Here is a 6,933-nt window from a genome sequence, read left to right on the forward strand (position 1 = left end):
CATTGTATCTAGTGATGGCATCGAAGTAGATAAGGCCAAACTAGATAAGATAACATCTCTACCTATACCACGGACTGTCCATAATATTAGAGCCTTTCTAGGCCATGCAGGTTTTAATAGGCGTTTTATCAAAGATTTTTCAAAAATAGCTAGGCCTTTAACTAACCTGCTTTTAAAGGATGCCATCTTTGATTTTAATTTTATCTGTAAACAGGCTTTTGAAACTTTAAAAGCCGCCTTAACCTCTGCACCCATTATACAGCCTCCCGATTGGTCTAAACCTTTCGAACTCATGTGTGATGCTAGTGATTATGATGTTGGTGCTGTCTTGGGACAGAAACTAGATAATAAGTCCACTGTTATTTATTATGCTAGTAAAACTCTAAACGATGCTGAAAGGAATTATACAACTACGGAAAAAGAATTATTAGCTGTCGTTTATGCTTTAGATAAGTTTCGTCCTTATTTGGTTGGTTCTAAGACTTTAGTTTACACGGACCATGCAGCCTTTAGGTACCTTCTCGCAAAGAAGGATGTTAAGCAGAGATTAATCTGATGGATTCTTCTCCTACAAGAGTTCACATTAGAAATAAAGGATAAAAGAGGGGTCAAAAATGTAGTTGCCGACAACTTATCTAGACTAACAAATGACGATGATAGTGATTCTGAGTCTATACCAGACTCTTTTCCTAATGAGCATCTGTATGCTATTTTTTCTGCACCATGGTATGCTGACATTGTGAATTATTTAGCGTATGATATTCTTCCTGATGATTGGTCAAGAAATAAATGTAAGAAGTTCTTGGCCAAAGTTAAGCTATACTACTGGGATGAGCCCTACCTTTTTTAGTATTATACGGATCAAATTATTCGTTGTTGTATTCCCCAGTGGGAATATAATGAGGTTCTATCATTATGCCATGACAAAGAGTGTGGTGGCCAATTTAGTGGTATGAAAATAGCTGCTAAAATTCTTTAATGTGGGTTTATTGACCTACTCTTTTTAAAGATGCCAAAGTGTATTTCAAGACGTGTGTTCGTTGCCAACAACTTCGGCGAATCACGAAGCATAATATGATGCCATTAAATCCAATCATGGTGGTAGAAGTTTTTGACGTATGAGGCATTGATTTCATGGGTCCTTTTCTTGTTTCCCACGATTTTATATATATTCTAGTTGTCGTGGACTATATGTCTAAATGGATAGAGGCCATGGCTTGCCGTAGCAATGACCATATGATAGTTGTGTTTTTTTGTTAAGGAGTATATTTTTTGTCAATTTGGCATTCCTAAAGCCATTATTAGTGGTGGTGGAACACATTTTTGCAATAGAGTTGTTGCATCTCTAGTGAAAAAGTATGGAGTTACACATAAGGTAGCAACTCCATATCATCCATAAACTAGCGGACAATTAGAAGTTTCTAATAGAGAAATCAAAAAAATCTTAGAAACAACTGTAAATCCTGATAGGAAAGATTGGTCTAAGCGTCTAATTGATGCCTTATGGGCGTATAGGACTACTTTTAAAACTCTTATAGGTATGTCTCCCTTTAGACTTGTATTTAGGAAACCTTGTCATTTGCCAGTTGAATTGGATCACCGTGCTATGTGGGCTATAAAAAGCCTTAACTTCAATTTTGATGAGGCGGGTGTCAAATGCAAGTTGCAATTGAATGAGCTTGAAGAAATCCGTAGCGATTCTTATGATCTCGCGAAGGATTATAAAGCTAACATGAAACGTGTTCATGATAAACAAATCTTGCGCAAAAAGTTTGTGGTAGGTCAAAAGGTCTTGCTTTACAACTCCCGTCTACATATTTTTCCAGGGAAATTAAAAACCCGTTGGTCTGGTCCTTTTCTTGTTATTGAAGTCACCCCTTACGGGGCAATCACCTTGGTAAATCCCAAGGACAACAACACCTTTCAAGTCAATGGCCAACGGTTAAAATATTTTCACGAGCTAATGTCCCCTGATATGGAGGAAGTCCTTTTGCAGGACCCTGTCTATGAGGACTGACCTTTGTTGCTTGGTGTACTTCCTTTCATGTCCATATATTGGTAAGTGCACCATTCAGATAACCGGGCCCTCCCTATGGAGTGTGTGGCTGCAAGTACCAGATCCTAAGTCCACGTTTAACATAATTCATGTTTTCCACTCTTGCATGTTTTCTCGGTTTTTGAGTCATGTTCCTCTATGGTGTGAATTATGTCCTTATTGCTTTTTATTTTTCCTTATATGAATCCGTAATTATAAATATATATATATATATATATATGAAAACCATAAAAATAGTAATCTAGGAAGTCTCGGGAATTTGACTTTAAAAGACCTACGTTTAAAACAAATTTTATAAACTCTGTTGTCTAAAATTTGTTTGGGGGTGGGGTGTCGGTCTTTCCATCCGTGATTGCTAAACGTTTCATTTGTGTTGCTTATGCTGTTTAATCGTATTTTGATTCGGGTTGACATTATCTATGAATTTAGATTTCATTCGATCTCATAACTTACATCATGCACGCACTTTGAGGCATTTTTCATCTTTTTATATGTCATCCACGGTTAGAATAGAGTGTTTTATGGATCATTGGATTGGAAATTCTCTCCTGATCGTTTCCATATCTCATTCGCAAAAATCGGACTTGTAACGAATCGCTAATTTTAGTTTGAAGTTGTGCGAAAAAAATCGAAAAATTTCAGAAATCGAATTGGGCTTGGGCCCAAGTCAACAGTACAACCCAAGAACGCATCGCGTTCTTCTTCTTCATCTTCTCACTTCCGCCATTACCAAATTTTAAACCCTAACCAAAATAAAAAAAATAATAAAAAAAAACCTAAATACCACCACGCCAACAGTTTTAAACCACTCCAAAACTTCTCCACAACATCTCCACCACCATTTTCAACCTTTTGCACCACTAAAACAGAAAAAAAAAATTTCCAAAACTATAAAAATTTTGAACCACCACTGCCACCACCACGCCACCTCCCAAATATTTAGTGAGTTTGCTTCAATCTCGTTCCCTACATTGTCTTTATCCCACAAATCATTTCAAAACTTCAATGGGTCAAAGTCGAAGAATTTTGCCGAAACAAGCTTTTACTGCCGCCCATTTTACGCCATTTTTTCGTGACGAGATGATTAGGAGGGATTGGAATAAGTTGTGGTATTCAACAGATGATTTCTGCCACTCCAATTTGGTCGAACAATTATATAAGAAGAGGGAGTTGGAGGGTCAGAAATTTTTTGTGAAGGTGGCTGGGACGAGGAGAGAAGTATCGAGAGAGTTGTTAGCTGAGATTTTAGGCATTACGCCTGACCACCACCTCGAAGCCACCTTGCAGGAATCCCAGTATACTGGAGTTCCTGCATTGATAAAAGACACTGTCATGGAGGGTCAGTACAATCCGAATTCTCATTGTGTTCGACAGTCATCTCTGCGAACCAACCAACTGGTTGTAGCTCAGTGGATTGGTAAGAACACCATCGGGAAAAAGAAAGTTAGTGACATCGGTCTGATATGTCTGCACGTTCTCTGGATATTACAGGAGAAGAGGTATAACTTCTGCATCCTCGAGTTTATTTTAAATATGATTAGAGGCGTTGGAAAGAGTGTTGCGCCCTTTCCGGTATTGATCACTAAGATCATGCTGTCTTTTAGAGTTGTTACAAAATTTGTTCGTATTATGATAAAATTGCATTCAAATGCAATTATTTATATGGAGTGTATCCAAAAGACTTGGAAGTTGCCGGAGGATAGGGTGGTTGATTTGGATGAGGATATGGAGGATATGCCATGTGTGGATGAAAATGCCTTGGAGAGGTGTACTTCTGATTTAGAACGCATGTCAGTGCTGCATAGTGGCTTGCATTGCATTTATGGTATTTGTGAAGATTTATGGGCTAGGCAGATTATAATTTGAAATAAACTAAAGAACCTTCAGACGAGTTATGAACAGCTCAACGATGGTGGGAAGGAACTCCAGTATAGCATGGAGACTCTCGTTCAGCGTCAGGATGCGCATTGGGTAGAAATGAAGGCAGAGATGGAAGCACAGCGCCGATTCCGAGTAGAGATTCTAGAACGAATGCCACCCATGGGGGGTTCTTCTTCTGAGGAGGTGTCTGTGAGGTATGAACGTCGTCTCCGAAAGACGGATGGCTAAGGCCCATCTTCATCTCAGGCCCAATCTTCATCTCATGGCCCATCTTCATCTCGTGGCTAGCTGTTTAGAAAAAAATATTGTTTTGATGTTAATTTTTATTGTTTTTTATTAGTTCGGATGTTAAGTTGTTAAATTTGAATTCGGTAGTTAATTGTATTTTGAATTTCGATTTAATTTAATGTGATTCTTTTCTACGTATGCGATAATTTTAACATTAATCCCACCTTCCCGAATTGTTTAGGGGTGGTATTATTTCTTTTAGCATTGTTTTTATATAATCCACAAATTTAGAAGTAATTTTGCGATGAGTGTTGGGAATGTTGCCGATATTGGCATGGCTATGATTAGATATTGTGGTAGGATGAAATTTCAATGAGTTAGAAAGTTGCTATTATAAATTCAACCTAAAAGATATTAGGTTTGTTTCGGAATAAGGAATATGGGTTGTTTCCGTTTTAGGTTTTGGAAATATTTTGTTTCCGGCAATTGCCTTAAATTCTGAACTAAACCCCTATATAAACTTCCTTCATTCTCCACACAAAACCCACACATCTCACTTTCATCTCTCACCTTAAACCTCCAATTTTTCCTTTTATTTTTCACTTCACCTTGCTCAGAACACAAGGAGCATGACCCTGCCCCCAAGACAAATTGTGAGCGCGCCTAGCGCTGACACACCTGTTACTCCATTTGCACCTGAGCGCGACCCGCGCTCTAACCTCCGTAGGCACGAAAAATTCCAATTTTTTGTGGGTTGTTCCAGGATCGGTTGCAGCTTTTCTAGAGAGTAGTTTTGTGATGACATCTCTTACAGTCATACCTGAGCAGTCTTTCGAAGACTTGTTGGGAAGAGAAACCTATGGAGGTTGGTTCCGCGACAGGATCTTGCAGTTAGGATGGAGGCATCTACTGGTAAGTGACGACAACTCGTACTCACCTCAGCCTACTGCTTATTTTTACAATAATGTTAAATTCTATTGTAACCAAGATGGAGAACAACAATTCTCCATCGTAGTTGATGACACGCCACAAGAATTCAGTAAGAATTTGGTAGCTTTAATTTCGAGATTGCCTTTGCCTAATCCTACACACACGTGGGGATATATGACTGATAATGCATACCTCTATGACTATGCATATTTCCACGAGTATTATGGGGAAGGGGTGTTTCGTATAATGAACCAAGGGCGATATAACATAGCCCTTGGTAGCCTGTCCCTGAATGTAGGCACCACCATGTTATTCATCATGATGAATATTTTAAGGGAGTGGCAGTTTACTTCGGCAAATAGTACCGCTGGTGATGTTTTCCTTGCTTTAGCTGAGGGACGTCGCCTATATGACATTCCCATAGTTTTGGTGGCTAGTCTAAAGAGAGCCTATAGCATGAGGCATAAGTATCTTCTTATGCCTGTTTTGGTTTGTCGCATAATGCGCAGTTGTTTACCTGTATTCTGTACCCAGTTCACGGATTGGAAAAGGGTTGAAGTCATGGGATCCACCAATTGCGTGGTTCGGTCATTTTGGGTTATGACTTGAGTGGTGATAAGAGCCCAAAACTGTAGTTTTAACCCTTTAACAATAATACTTTTAGACGAAATATGCAAGTAATAAATAAGAGTTAATGCTGATTACGTGTTTTTATGTATTTTAGGCATTAAAGTCAATTATGTGCAGAATTGTGCCACTTTGGCGAGATAAAGGAGCAAGGGTTGGTTGCTAAGAAGTTCTGTGATTAAAGGCCAAGATTCAAGGAGAAAAAGCCTTTGTAAAGCCCGGTCAAAAGCTGAAAAGTCAAAGTCAACGCGGGAAGACACAGCACACAAAAGTCAGCAGAACTTCCGAAGACCATATCATTAAACTTAGGCCTCGGAATTTGGCGTACATTATGTCAGAATGACCAGATCGGAAAGAGCTTTCCAATGGTCCAAACCTTGACCCAATCAGAGGAGCAGAAGTGGACAAAAAGTCTGTTGAAGTCAAAGCCAGCTGAAAAGGGCTCTGTGGACTGAAGAAATTAGGCTTTGTGCTCGATTTTCCAGCCCAAAACATGGCTCCTCAGCCCATCCACGAAAATATGGATCTGGTCTCCTCCATTTCCACACACAAGACTTAGCTCTTAAGAATAAATGAGGTTAGGTAGAAAGTAGACATTAGAGATTTCTAGATCTAGTTTTGAGTTTTATTTCCATTAATTAGTTTTTTATTTTAGATCTAGTTTTCCCTTTCAATTAATTATTATTAGAACAAATAGATTGTTATTTTAGAATCAAATATTAGTTTATAATAAAGTATTCAATTTCATTCCAATTTAGTTATTGATTAAAGTCTTGTTAACTTTACTATTGTTAAATTCTTAAATTAGTTGTCTTTATTTCATAATTAGTTAATCATAATCTAGTTCAATTATTAAATTCATTAGAATCAATTTCATTTCTTAGTTGTTAATTTAGATTTGAATTATTGATTAGTTAAATTAGTCAAGTTAGAATCTTTATATGATGTCTAGTTTAATTTCGATTGGAAGTGATAGCATAATGATTCTAGGCTAAAACTCCATTAGATGGGGTTGAAGAAGCCTTGATGAAGCTTGATTTGTGTTAGTGTAGAGTAGTCATAATTTCCATTCCATTCTAGAACATATTTAGTTCACCATGAGAATGGGTTTGATTGTTTCACATGCTAGATGTTAGTTGGTAGAGATTACCATGAACAACTAGGGATTAGGAAGAACCAATTGTTATACGAAAGCAGTTCAATTCGGATTA

This window comes from Coptis chinensis, chromosome 4, assembly GCF_015680905.1.
Source record: "Coptis chinensis isolate HL-2020 chromosome 4, ASM1568090v1, whole genome shotgun sequence".
NCBI classification, from domain to species: domain Eukaryota; kingdom Viridiplantae; phylum Streptophyta; class Magnoliopsida; order Ranunculales; family Ranunculaceae; genus Coptis; species Coptis chinensis.